This window comes from Narcine bancroftii, chromosome 2 (genome assembly GCF_036971445.1).
Source record: "Narcine bancroftii isolate sNarBan1 chromosome 2, sNarBan1.hap1, whole genome shotgun sequence".
Lineage (NCBI taxonomy): Eukaryota > Metazoa > Chordata > Chondrichthyes > Torpediniformes > Narcinidae > Narcine > Narcine bancroftii.
In genome coordinates this window covers 177123231-177139199 of record NC_091470.1, presented here as the reverse complement: position 1 = coordinate 177139199, position 15969 = coordinate 177123231, and positions in this window count along the sequence as shown.

Below are 15969 nucleotides of genomic sequence, written 5' to 3'. Positions count from 1 at the left end.
GAGGGAGTACTGTGTGTCAGTATTACTGTGTGTTCAGGATATCAGTATTATTGGGTGTACTGGGTATCTGTATTACTGGGTGTTCTGGGTATCTGTACTATTGGGTGTACTGTGTATCGGTAGTACTCGGTGTACTGGGAATATGTATTACTGAGTGTTCTGGGTATCTGTATTACTGGGTGTTCTCTGTATCGGTATTACTGGGTGTAATGTTTAACATTACTGGGTGCACTGGGTATCGATATTACTGGGTGTATGGGTACCTGTATTACTGGGTGTCCTGTGTATTGGTATTACTGGGTGTACTGCGTATTGGTATTACTAGGTCTTCTGGGTATCGGTATTTCTGGGTGTTCTGGACATCGGTATTACTGGGTGTACTGGGTATCAGTATTAACGGGTGTACTTTGTGTTGGTATTATTGGGTGTACTGTGAAACGTTATTGATGTGTTTTTCATGTATTGGTATTACGGTGTATTCGGTATCGAATTACTGGTTGTACTGCATATCAGTATGTCTGGGTGTTCTGGGTAACGGTATTACAGTTTGTACTGTATAACTTAATTCCTACTGTTCTTGGTATCAGAATTACTGGGTGTTCTGGGTACCAGTATTACTGCGTGTACTGTATAACATTATGACTGGGTGTTCTGGGAATCGGTATTACTGGGTATATGGGTATTGGTTTTGCTCAGTGTACTGGGTATCGTTATTACTGAGTGTACTGGATATCAATATTGCTGGGTGTCTGTGTATCATATTACTGGGTTTACTGTCTATCGGTATTACTGGGTGTTCAGGGTATCGGTATTACTGGGTGTACTGGTTATCTGTATTACTGGGTGTTCTGTGTATCTGTATTAGAGGGTGTACTGTGTGTCAGTATTACTGTGTGTTCAGGATATCAGTATTATTGGGTGTACTGGGTATCTTTATTACTGGGTGTTCTGGGTATCTGTATTATTGGGTGTTCTCTGTATCGGTATTACTGGGTGTACTGGGAATCTGTATTACTGAGTGTTCTGGGTATCTGTATTACTGGGTGTTCTCTGTATCGGTATTACTGGGTGTACTGTTTAACATTACTGGGTGTACTGGGTATCGATATTACTGGGTGTCTGGGTATCTGTATTACTGGGTGTCCTGTGTATTGGTATTACTGGGTGTATTGCGTATCGGTATTACTGGGTCTTCTGGGTATCGGTATTTCTGGGTGTTCTGGACATCGGTATTACTGGGTGTACAGGGTATCAGTATTACCGGCTGTACTTTGTGTTGGTATTATTGGGTGTAGTGTGAAACGTTATTGATGAGTTTTTCATGCATTGGTATTACGGGTGTACTCGGTATCGAATTACTGGTTGTACTGTATATCAGTACGTCTGGGTGTTCTGGGTAACGGTATTACAGTTTGTACTATATAACATTATTCCTAGTGTTCTTGGTATCAGAATTACTGGGTGTTCTGGGTATCAGTATTACTGCGTGTACTGTATAACATTATGACTGGGTGTTCTGGGAATCGGTATTACTGGGTATATGGGTATTGGTTTTGCTGGGTGTACTGGGTATCGTTATTACTTAGTGTACTGGATATCGATATTGCTGGGTGCTCTGTGTATCATATTACTGGGTGTACTGTGTATCGGTATTACTGGGTGTTCTGGGTATCGGTATTACTGGACGTACTTGGTATCTGTATTACTGGGTGTTCTGAGTATCTGTATTAGAGGGTGTACTGTGTGTCAGTATTACTGTGTGTTCAGGATATCAATATTATTGGGTGTACTGGGTATCTGTATTACTGGGTGTTCTGGGTATCTGTATTATTGGGTGTACTGTGTATCGGTATTACTGGGTGTACTGGGAATCTGTATTACTGAGTGTTCTGGGTATCTATATTACTGGGTGTTATGTGTATCGGTATTACTGGGTGTACTGTTTAACATTACTGGGTGTACTGGGTATCGGTATTACTGGGTGTACTGTATAACATTATGACTGAGTGTTCTGGGAATCTGTATTACTGGGTGTTCTCGGTATCTGTATAACTGGGTATCCTGTGTTTCGGTATTACTGTGTGTACAGGGTATCGGTATTAATGGGTCTTCTTGGTATCGGTATTACTAGATATTCTGTATATCTATATTACTAGGTGTACGGTGTAATTTTATTTCTGGGTGTTCTGTGTATCGGTATTACTGGGTTTATTGTGTAACCTTATTACTGGGAGTACTGTGTATCGGTATTACTGCGTGTACTATGTAACATTATTACTGGGTCTTCTGGGTATCGGTATTTCTGGGTGTACTGGGTATCGATTTTACTGGGAGTTCTGGGTATCAGTATTACCGGGTGTAGTTTGTATTGGTATTGCTGGGTGTACTGTGTAATGTTATTGCTGTGTTTTTCATGTATTGGTATTACGGGTGTACTCGGTATTGATTTACTGGTTGTACTGCATATCAGTATGTCTGGGTGTTCTGGGTAACGGTATTACTGTTTGTACTGTATAACATTATTCCTAATGTTCTTGTTATCAGAATTACGGGGTGTTCTGGGTATCGGTATTACGGATGAACGTGGAATCGGTATTAATGGGTGTACTGTGAATCGGTATTACTGGGTGTACTGGGCATGGGTTTTAGTGGGTCTTCTGGGTATCTGTATTACTAGGTGTACGATGTAACTTTATTACCGGGTGTTCTGTGTAATGTTATTACTGAGAGTTCTGTGTATCAGTTTCACTGGGTGTACTGTGTATCCTTATTACTGGGTGTTCTGGTTATCGGTATTACGGGTGTACTGGCTATCAGTATTGGTGGGTGTATTGTGTAACGTTATTACTGTGTGTTCTGGGTATCGGTATTACGGGTGTCCTGGCTATCAATATTACTGGGTGTACTGAGTAATGTTTTTTCTGGGAGTTCTGGGTATCGATATTACTGTGTGTACTGGGTATCAGTATTACTGGGTGTTCTAGGTATCAGTAGTACTGAGTGTATGGGGTATCGGTATTATTGGGTGTTCTGGCTATCGGTATTACTGGGTGTACTGTGTATAGGTATTACTGGGCCTTCTGGGTATTTTTATTACAGGGTGTTCTGTGTATCGGTATTACTTGGTGTACTGTGTAACCTTATTACTGGGTGCACTGGGTATTGGTAATACTGGGTGTATTGTGTAACATTATTACTGGGTGTACTGGGAATCGGTAATACTGGGTGTACTGGGTATCGGTTTTACTGGGTGTACTGGGTATCGGTATTACAGGGTGTACTGTGTATCAGTATTACTGTTGTACTGGGGATCAGTATTACTGGGTGTTCAGGGTATCTGTATTACTAGGTGTACAGTGTAACTTATTACTAGGTGTTCTGTGTAACGATAGTACTGAGTGTTCTGCGTATCGGTATTACTTGGTGTACTGTGTAACTTTATTACTGGGTGCCCTGGGTATCGGTAATACTGGGTGTATTGTGTAACATTATTACTGGGTGTACTGGGAATCGGTAATACTGTGTGTACTGGGTATTGGTTTTACTGGGTGTACATTGTATCGCTATTACTGGGTGTACTGGATATCGATATTGCTGGGTGCTTTGTGTATCGTATTACTGAGTGGACTGTTAACCTCATTACTGGGTGTACTGGGTGTCTGTATTACTGTGTGTTCTGGGTATCTGTATTACTAGGTGTACTGTGTTTCGGTATTACAATATGTACTGGGAATTGGTATTACTGGGTGTTCTGGGTTTCAGTATTACTGGGTGTACAGGGTATTGATATTACTGGGTGTTGTGGGTGTCTGTATTACTGAGTGTACTGTGTATCGGTATTAATGGGTGTTCGGGGTATCGGTATACTGTGTGTACTGGGTATCTGTATTACTGAGTGTTCTGGGTATCTGTATTACTGGGTGTTCTGTGTATCGGTATTACTGGGTGTACTGCGTATCGGTATTACTGGGTGTCTGGGCATCTGTATTACTGGGTGTCCTGTGTATTGGTATTACTGGGTGTACTGCGTATCGGTATGACTGGGTCTTCTGGGTATCAGTAGTACTGAGTGTATGGGGTATCGGTATTATTGGGTGTTCTGGCTATCGGTATTACTGGGTGTACTGTGTATAGGTATTACTGGGCCTTCTGGGTATTTTTATTACAGGGTGTTCTGTGTATCGGTATTACTTGGTGTACTGTGTAACCTTATTATTGGGTGCACTGGGTATTGGTAATACTGGGTGTATTGTGTAACATTATTACTGGGTGTACTGGGAATCGGTAATACTGGGTGTACTGGGTATCGGTTTTACTGGGTGTACTGGGTATCGGTATTACAGGGTGTACTGTGTATCAGTATTACTGTTGTACTGGGGATCAGTATTACTGGGTGTTCAGGGTATCTGTATTACTAGGTGTACAGTGTAACTTATTACTAGGTGTTCTGTGTAACGATAGTACTGAGTGTTCTGCGTATCGGTATTACTTGGTGTACTGTGTAACTTTATTACTGGGTGCCCTGGGTATCGGTAATACTGGGTGTATTGTGTAACATTATTACTGGGTGTACTGGGAATCGGTAATACTGTGTGTACTGGGTATTGGTTTTACTGGGTGTACTGTGTATCGCTATTACTGGGTGTACTGGATATCGATATTGCTGGGTGCTTTGTGTATCGTATTACTGAGTGGACTGTTAACCTCATTACTGGGTGTACTGGGTGTCTGTATTACTGTGTGTTCTGGGTATCTGTATTACTAGGTGTACTGTGTTTCGGTATTACAATATGTACTGGGAATTGGTATTACTGGGTGTTCTGGGTTTCAGTATTACTGGGTGTTCTGGGTATCTGTATTACTGGGTGTTCTGTGTATCGGTATTACTGGGTGTACTGTTTAACATTACTGGGTGTCCTGGGTATCGGTATTACTGCGTGTACTGTATAACATTATGAATGGGTGTTCAGGGAATCGGTATTACTGAGTATATGGGTATTGGTTTTGCTGGGTGTACTGGGAATCGTTATTACTGAGTGTACTGGATATCGATATTGCTGGGTGCTCTGTGTATTTTATTATTGGGTGTACTGTGTATCGGTATTACTGGTTGTACATGGTATCTGTATTACTGAGTGTTCTGGGTATCTCTATTACTGGGTGTTCTGTTTATCGGTATTACTGGGTGTACTGTTTAACATTATTGGGTGTACTGGGTATCGGTATTACTGGGTGTACTGTATATCATTATGACTGGGTGTACTGGGAATCGGTATTAATGGGTATATGGGTATTGGTTTTGCTGGGTGTACTGGGTATGGTTATTACTGATTGTACTTGGTATCTCTATTACTGGGTGTTCTGTGTATCGGTATTACTTGGTGTACTGTATATCATTATGACTGGGTGTACTGGGAATCGGTATTAATGGGTATATGGGTATTGGTTTTTCTGGGTGTACTGGGTATGGTTATTACTGAGTGTACTGGATATCGATATTGCTGGGTGTCCTGTGTATCGCATTACTGGGTGTACTGTGTATCAGTATTACTGGGTGTTCGGGGTATCATTATTGCTGGGTGTACCGTTTATCTTTATTACTGGTTGTACTGGGTATCGATATTACTGGGTGTCTGGGTATCTGTATTACTGGGTGTCCTGTATATCAGTACGTCTGGATGTTCTGGGTAACGGTATTACTGTTTGTACTGTATAACATGATTCCTAGTGTTCTTGGTATCAGAATTACGGGGTGTTCTGGGTATCGTTATTACGGGTGAACGTGGAATCGGTATTAATGAGTGTACTGTGAATCGGTATTACTGGGTGTATTGGGTATAGGTTTTAGTGGGGTTTCTGGGTATCTGTATTACTAGGTATACGATGATACTTTATTACCGGGTGTTCTGTGTAAGGTTATTACTGAGAGTTCTGTGTATCGGTATTACTGGGTGTACTGTGTATCGTTATTACTGGGTATTCTGGTTATCGGTATTACGGGTTTACTGGCTTTCAGTATTAGTGGGTGTACTGTGTAACGTTATTACTGTGTGTTCTGGGTATCAGTATTACGGGTGTACTGGCTATCAATATTACTGGGTATACTGAGTAATTTTTTTTCTGGGTGGTCTGGGTATCGGTATTACTGTGTGTACATGGTATCGGTATTACTAGGTGTTCGAGGTATCAGTAGTACTGCGTGTACGGGGTATCGGTATTATTGGGTGTTCTGGCTATCGGTATTACTGGGTGTACTGTGTATCGGTATTACTGGGCCTTCTGGGTATTGTTATTATAGGGTGTACTGTGTATCTATATTACTGTTGTATTGGGGATCAGTATTACTGAGTGTTCTGGGTATCTGTATTACTAGGTGTACAGTGTAACCTATTACTAGGTGTTTTGTGTAACGATAGTACTGAGTGTTCTGTGTTATCGTATTACTTGGTGTACTGTGTAACCTTATTACTGGGTGCACTGGGTATCGGTATACTGGGTGTATTGTGAAACATTATTACTGGGTGTACTGGGAATCGGTAATACTGGGTGTACTGGGTATCGGTTTTACTGGGTGTACTGGGTATCGGTATTACGGGGTGTACTGGATATCGATATTGCTGGGTGCTTTGTGTATCCTATTGCTGAGTGGACTGTTAACCTCATTACTGGGTGTACTGGGTGTCTGTATTACTGTGTGTTCTGGTTATCTGTATTACTAGGTGTACTGTGTTTCTGTATTACAATATGTACTGGGAATTGGTATTACTGGGTGTTCTGGGTTTCGGTATTACTGGGTGTACTGGGTATTGATATCAGTGGGTGTTGTGGGTATCTGTATTACTGAGTGTACTGTGTATCGGTATTAATGGGTGTTCGGGTTATCGGTATACTGTGTGTACTGGGTATCTGTATTACTGAGTGTTCTGGGTATCTGTATTACTGGGTGTTCTGTGTATAGATATTACTGGGTGTACTGTTTAACATTACTGGGTGTACTGGGTATCGGTATTACTGGGTGTACAGCATATCGGTATTACTGGGTATTCTGGGCATTGGTATTTCTGGGTGTACTGCGTATCGGTATTAATAGGTCTTCTGGGTATCGGTATTTCTGGGTGTTCTGGACATCGGTATTACTGGGTGTACTGGGTATCAGTATTACCGGGTGTACTTTGTGTTGGTATTATTGGGTGTACTGTGAAACGTTATTGATGTGTTTTTCATGTATTGGTATTACGGTGTAGTCGGTATCGAATTACTGGTTGTACTGTATATCAGTACGTCTGGGTGTTCTGGGTAACGGTATTACAGTTTGTACTGTATAACATTATTCCTACTGTTCTTGGTATCAGAATTACAGGGTGTTCTGGGTATCAGTATTACTGCGTGTACTGTATAGCATTATGACTGGGTGTTCTGGGAATCGGTATTACTGGGTATATGGGTATTGGTTTTGCTGAGTGTACTGGGTATCGTTATTACTGAGTGTACTGGATATCAATATTGCTGGGTGTCTGTGTATCATATTACTGGGTGTACTGTGTATCGGTATTACTGGGTGTTCGGGGTATCGGTATTACTGGGTGTACTGGGTATCTGTATTACTGGGTGTTCTGTGTATCTGTATTAGAGGGTGTACTGTGTGTCAGTATTACTGTGTGTTCAGGTTATCAGTATTATTGGGTGTCTGGGTATCTGTATTACTGGGTGCCCTGTGTATTGGTATTACTGGGTGTATTGCGTATCGGTATTACTGGGTGTCTGGGTATCTGTATTACTGGGTGTCCTGTGTATTGGTATTACTGGGTGTATTGCGTATCGGTATTACTGGGTCTTCTGGGTATCGGTATTTCTGGGTGTTCTGGACATCGGTATCACTGGGTGTACTGGGTATCAGTATTACCGGCTGTACTTTGTGTTGGTATTATTGGGTGTACTGTGAAACGTTATTGATGAGTTTTTCATGCATTGGTATTACGGGTGTACTCGGTATCGAATTACTGGTTGTACTGTATATCAGTACGTCTGGGTGTTCTGGGTAACGGTATTACAGTTTGTACTATATAACATTATTCCTAGTGTTCTTGGTATCAGAATTACTGGGTGTTCTGGGTATCAGTATTACTGCGTGTACTGTATAACATTATGACTGGGTGTTCTGGGAATCGGTATTACTGGGTATATGGGTATTGGTTTTGCTGGGTGTACTGGGTATCGTTATTACTGAGTGTACTGGATATCGATATTGCTGGGTGCTCTGTGTATCATATTACTGGGTGTACTGTGTATCGGTATTACTGGGTGTTCTGGGTATCGGTATTACTGGACGTACTGGGTATCTGTATTACTGGGTGTTCTGTGTATCTGTATTAGAGGGTGTACTGTGTGTCAGTATTACTGTGTGTTCAGGATATCAATATTATTGGGTGTACTGGGTATCTGTATTACTGGGTGTTCTGGGTATCTGTATTATTGGGAGTACTGTGTATCTGTATTACTGGGTGTACTGGGAATCTGTATTACTGAGTGTTCTGGGTATCTATATTACTGGGTGTTCTGTGTATCGGTATTACTGGGCGTACTGTTTAACATTACTGGGTGTACTGGGTATCGGTATTACTGGGTGTACTGTATAACATTATGACTGGGTGTTCTGGGAATCTGTATTACTGGGTGTTCTCGGTATCTGTATAACTGGGTGTCCTGTGTTTCGGTATTACTGTGTGTACAGGGTATCGGTATTAATGGGTCTTCTTGGTATCGGTATTACTAGATATTCTGGGTATCTGTATTACTAGGTGTACGGTCTAATTTTATTACTGGGTGTTCTGTGTATCGGTATTACTGGGTTTATTGTGTAACCTTATTACTGGGAGTACTGTGTATCGGTATTACTGCGTGTACTATGTAACATTATTACTGGGTCTTCTGGGTATCGGTATTTCTGGGTGTACTGTGTATCGATTTTACTGGGTGTTCTGGGTATCAGTATTACCGGGTGTAGTTTGTATTGGTATTGCTGGGTGTACTGTGTAATGTTATTGCTGTGTTTTTCAAGTATTGGTATTACGGGTGTACTCGGTATCAATTTACTGGTTGTACTGCATATCAGTATGTCTGGGTGTTCTGGGTAATGGTATTACTGTTTGTACTGTATAACATTATTCCTAATGTTCTTGTTATCAGAATTACGGGGTGTTCTGGGTATCGGTATTACGGGTGAACGTGGAATCGGTATTAATGGGTGTACTGTGAATCGGTATTACTGGGTGTACTGGGCATGGGTTTTAGTGGGTCTTCTGGGTATCTGTATTACTAGGTGTACGATGTAACTTTATTACCGGGAGTTCTGTGTAATGTTATTACTGAGAGTTCTGTGTATCAGTTTCACTGGGTGTACTGTGTATCCTTATTACTGGGTGTTCTGGTTATCGGTATTACGGGTGTACTGGCTATCAGTATTGGTGGGTGTATTGTGTAACGTTATTACTGTGTGTTCTGTGTATCGGTATTACGGGTGTCCTGGCTATCAATATTACTGGGTGTACTGAGTAATGTTTTTTCTGGGAGTTCTGGGTATCGATATTACTGTGTGTACTGGATATCAGTATTACTGGGTGTTCTAGGTATCAGTAGTACTGAGTGTATGGGGTATCGGTATTATTGGGTGTTCTGGCTATCGGTATTACTGGGTGTACTGTGTATCGGTATTACTGGGCCTTCTGGGTATTGTTATTGCAGGGTGTACTGTGTATCGGTATTACTGTTGTATTGGGGATCAGTATTACTGGGTGTTCTGGGTATCTGTATTACTAGGTGTACAGTGTAAATTATTACTAGGTGTTCTGTGTAATGATAGTACTGAGTGTTCTGTTTATCGGTATTACTTGGTGTACTGTGTAACCTTATTACTGGGTGCACTGGGTATTGGTAATACTGGGTGTATTGTGTAACATTATTACTGGGTGTACTGGGAATCGGTAATACTGGGTGTACTGGGTATCGGTTTTACTGGGTGTACTGGGTATCGGTATTACAGGGTGTACTGTGTATCAGTATTACTGTTGTACTGGGGATCAGTATTACTGGGTGTTCAGGGTATCTGTATTACTAGGTGTACAGTGTAACTTATTACTAGGTGTTCTGTGTAACGATAGTACTGAGTGTTCTGCGTATTGGTATTACTTGGTGTACTGTGTAAATTTATTACTGGGTGCCCTGGGTATCGGTAATACTGGGTGTATTGTGTAACATTATTACTGGGTGTACTGGGAATCGGTAATACTGTGTGTACTGGGTATTGGTTTTACTGGGTGTACTGTGTATCGCTATTACTGGGTGTACTGGATATCGATATTGCTGGGTGCTTTGTGTATCGTATTACTGAGTGGACTGTTAACCTCATTACTGGGTGTACTGGGTGTCTGTATTACTGTGTGTTCTGGGTATCTGTATTACTAGGTGTACTGTGTTTCGGTATTACAATATGTACTGGGAATTGGTATAACTGGGTGTTCTGGGTTTCAGTATTACTGGGTGTACTGGGTATTGATATTACTGGGTGTTGTGGGTATCTGTATTACTGAGTGTACTGTGTATCGGTATTAATGGGTGTTCGGGGTATCGGTATACTGTGTGTACTGGGTATCTGTATTACTGAGTGTTCTGGGTATCTGTATTACTGGGTGTTCTGTGTATCGGTATTACTGGGTGTACTGCGTATCGGTATTACTGGGTGTCTGGGCATCTGTATTACTGGGTGTCCTGTGTATTGGTATTACTGGGTGTACTGCGTATCGGTATTACTGGGTCTTCTGGGTATCGGTATTTCTGGGTGTTCTGGACATCGGTATTACTGGGTGTACTGGGTATCAGTATTACCGGGTGTACTTTGTGTTGGTATTATTGGGTGTACTGTGTAACGTTATTGATGTGTTTTTCATGTATTAGTATTACGGGTGTACTCGGTATCGAATTACTGGTTGTACTGTATATCAGTACGTCTGGGTGTTCTGTGTAACGGTATTACAGTTTGTACTGTATAACATTATTCCTAGTGTTCTTGGTATCAGAATTACTGGGTGTTCTGGGTATCGGTATTACTGCGTGTACTGTAGAACATTATGACTGGGTTTTCTGGGAATCGGTATTACTGGGTATATGGGTATTGGTTTTGCTGGGTGTACTGGGTATCGTTATTACTGAGTGTACTGGATATCGATATTGCTTGGTGCTCTGTGTATCATATTACTGGGTGTACTGTGTATCGGTATTACTGGGTGTTCGGGGTATCGGTATTACTGGGTGTACTGTGTATCTGTATTACCGGGTGTTCTGTGTATCTGTATTAGAGGGTGTACTGTGTGTCAGTATTACTGTGTGGTCAGGATATCAGTATTATTGGGTGTACTGGGTATCTGTATTATTGGGTGTTCTGGGTATCTGTTTTATTGGGTGTACTGTGTATCGGTATTACTGGGTGTACTGGGAATCTGTATTACTGAGTGTTCTGGGTATCTGTATTACTGGGTGTTCTCTGTATCGGTATTACTGTGTGTACTGTATAACATTATGACTGGGTGTTCTGGGAATCGGTATTACTGGGTATATGGGTATTGGTTTTGCTGAGTGTACTGAGAATCGTTATTACTGAGTGTACTGGATATCAATATTGCTGGGTGTCTGTGTATCATATTACAGGGTGTACTGTGTATCGGTATTACTGTGTGTTCGGGGTATCGGTATTACTGGGTGTACTGGGTATCTGTATTACTGGGTGTTCTGTGTATCTGTATTAGAGGGAGTACTGTGTGTCAGTATTACTGTGTGTTCAGGATATCAGTATTATTGGGTGTACTGGGTATCTGTATTACTGGGTGTTCTGGGTATCTGTACTATTGGGTGTACTGTGTATCGGTAGTACTCGGTGTACTGGGAATATGTATTACTGAGTGTTCTGGGTATCTGTATTACTGGGTGTTCTCTGTATCGGTATTACTGGGTGTAATGTTTAACATTACTGGGTGCACTGGGTATCGATATTACTGGGTGTATGGGTACCTGTATTACTGGGTGTCCTGTGTATTGGTATTACTGGGTGTACTGCGTATTGGTATTACTAGGTCTTCTGGGTATCGGTATTTCTGGGTGTTCTGGACATCGGTATTACTGGGTGTACTGGGTATCAGTATTAACGGGTGTACTTTGTGTTGGTATTATTGGGTGTACTGTGAAACGTTATTGATGTGTTTTTCATGTATTGGTATTACGGTGTATTCGGTATCGAATTACTGGTTGTACTGCATATCAGTATGTCTGGGTGTTCTGGGTAACGGTATTACAGTTTGTACTGTATAACTTAATTCCTACTGTTCTTGGTATCAGAATTACTGGGTGTTCTGGGTACCAGTATTACTGCGTGTACTGTATAACATTATGACTGGGTGTTCTGGGAATCGGTATTACTGGGTATATGGGTATTGGTTTTGCTCAGTGTACTGGGTATCGTTATTACTGAGTGTACTGGATATCAATATTGCTGGGTGTCTGTGTATCATATTACTGGGTTTACTGTCTATCGGTATTACTGGGTGTTCAGGGTATCGGTATTACTGGGTGTACTGGTTATCTGTATTACTGGGTGTTCTGTGTATCTGTATTAGAGGGTGTACTGTGTGTCAGTATTACTGTGTGTTCAGGATATCAGTATTATTGGGTGTACTGGGTATCTTTATTACTGGGTGTTCTGGGTATCTGTATTATTGGGTGTTCTCTGTATCGGTATTACTGGGTGTACTGGGAATCTGTATTACTGAGTGTTCTGGGTATCTGTATTACTGGGTGTTCTCTGTATCGGTATTACTGGGTGTACTGTTTAACATTACTGGGTGTACTGGGTATCGATATTACTGGGTGTCTGGGTATCTGTATTACTGGGTGTCCTGTGTATTGGTATTACTGGGTGTATTGCGTATCGGTATTACTGGGTCTTCTGGGTATCGGTATTTCTGGGTGTTCTGGACATCGGTATTACTGGGTGTACAGGGTATCAGTATTACCGGCTGTACTTTGTGTTGGTATTATTGGGTGTAGTGTGAAACGTTATTGATGAGTTTTTCATGCATTGGTATTACGGGTGTACTCGGTATCGAATTACTGGTTGTACTGTATATCAGTACGTCTGGGTGTTCTGGGTAACGGTATTACAGTTTGTACTATATAACATTATTCCTAGTGTTCTTGGTATCAGAATTACTGGGTGTTCTGGGTATCAGTATTACTGCGTGTACTGTATAACATTATGACTGGGTGTTCTGGGAATCGGTATTACTGGGTATATGGGTATTGGTTTTGCTGGGTGTACTGGGTATCGTTATTACTTAGTGTACTGGATATCGATATTGCTGGGTGCTCTGTGTATCATATTACTGGGTGTACTGTGTATCGGTATTACTGGGTGTTCTGGGTATCGGTATTACTGGACGTACTTGGTATCTGTATTACTGGGTGTTCTGAGTATCTGTATTAGAGGGTGTACTGTGTGTCAGTATTACTGTGTGTTCAGGATATCAATATTATTGGGTGTACTGGGTATCTGTATTACTGGGTGTTCTGGGTATCTGTATTATTGGGTGTACTGTGTATCGGTATTACTGGGTGTACTGGGAATCTGTATTACTGAGTGTTCTGGGTATCTATATTACTGGGTGTTATGTGTATCGGTATTACTGGGTGTACTGTTTAACATTACTGGGTGTACTGGGTATCGGTATTACTGGGTGTACTGTATAACATTATGACTGAGTGTTCTGGGAATCTGTATTACTGGGTGTTCTCGGTATCTGTATAACTGGGTATCCTGTGTTTCGGTATTACTGTGTGTACAGGGTATCGGTATTAATGGGTCTTCTTGGTATCGGTATTACTAGATATTCTGTATATCTATATTACTAGGTGTACGGTGTAATTTTATTTCTGGGTGTTCTGTGTATCGGTATTACTGGGTTTATTGTGTAACCTTATTACTGGGAGTACTGTGTATCGGTATTACTGCGTGTACTATGTAACATTATTACTGGGTCTTCTGGGTATCGGTATTTCTGGGTGTACTGGGTATCGATTTTACTGGGAGTTCTGGGTATCAGTATTACCGGGTGTAGTTTGTATTGGTATTGCTGGGTGTACTGTGTAATGTTATTGCTGTGTTTTTCATGTATTGGTATTACGGGTGTACTCGGTATTGATTTACTGGTTGTACTGCATATCAGTATGTCTGGGTGTTCTGGGTAACGGTATTACTGTTTGTACTGTATAACATTATTCCTAATGTTCTTGTTATCAGAATTACGGGGTGTTCTGGGTATCGGTATTACGGATGAACGTGGAATCGGTATTAATGGGTGTACTGTGAATCGGTATTACTGGGTGTACTGGGCATGGGTTTTAGTGGGTCTTCTGGGTATCTGTATTACTAGGTGTACGATGTAACTTTATTACCGGGTGTTCTGTGTAATGTTATTACTGAGAGTTCTGTGTATCAGTTTCACTGGGTGTACTGTGTATCCTTATTACTGGGTGTTCTGGTTATCGGTATTACGGGTGTACTGGCTATCAGTATTGGTGGGTGTATTGTGTAACGTTATTACTGTGTGTTCTGGGTATCGGTATTACGGGTGTCCTGGCTATCAATATTACTGGGTGTACTGAGTAATGTTTTTTCTGGGAGTTCTGGGTATCGATATTACTGTGTGTACTGGGTATCAGTATTACTGGGTGTTCTAGGTATCAGTAGTACTGAGTGTATGGGGTATCGGTATTATTGGGTGTTCTGGCTATCGGTATTACTGGGTGTACTGTGTATAGGTATTACTGGGCCTTCTGGGTATTTTTATTACAGGGTGTTCTGTGTATCGGTATTACTTGGTGTACTGTGTAACCTTATTACTGGGTGCACTGGGTATTGGTAATACTGGGTGTATTGTGTAACATTATTACTGGGTGTACTGGGAATCGGTAATACTGGGTGTACTGGGTATCGGTTTTACTGGGTGTACTGGGTATCGGTATTACAGGGTGTACTGTGTATCAGTATTACTGTTGTACTGGGGATCAGTATTACTGGGTGTTCAGGGTATCTGTATTACTAGGTGTACAGTGTAACTTATTACTAGGTGTTCTGTGTAACGATAGTACTGAGTGTTCTGCGTATCGGTATTACTTGGTGTACTGTGTAACTTTATTACTGGGTGCCCTGGGTATCGGTAATACTGGGTGTATTGTGTAACATTATTACTGGGTGTACTGGGAATCGGTAATACTGTGTGTACTGGGTATTGGTTTTACTGGGTGTACATTGTATCGCTATTACTGGGTGTACTGGATATCGATATTGCTGGGTGCTTTGTGTATCGTATTACTGAGTGGACTGTTAACCTCATTACTGGGTGTACTGGGTGTCTGTATTACTGTGTGTTCTGGGTATCTGTATTACTAGGTGTACTGTGTTTCGGTATTACAATATGTACTGGGAATTGGTATTACTGGGTGTTCTGGGTTTCAGTATTACTGGGTGTACAGGGTATTGATATTACTGGGTGTTGTGGGTGTCTGTATTACTGAGTGTACTGTGTATCGGTATTAATGGGTGTTCGGGGTATCGGTATACTGTGTGTACTGGGTATCTGTATTACTGAGTGTTCTGGGTATCTGTATTACTGGGTGTTCTGTGTATCGGTATTACTGGGTGTACTGCGTATCGGTATTACTGGGTGTCTGGGCATCTGTATTACTGGGTGTCCTGTGTATTGGTATTACTGGGTGTACTGCGTATCGGTATGACTGGGTCTTCTGGGTATCAGTAGTACTGAGTGTATGGGGTATCGGTATTATTGGGTGTTCTGGCTATCGGTATTACTGGGTGTACTGTGTATAGGTATTACTGGGCCTTCTGGGTATTTTTATTACAGGGTG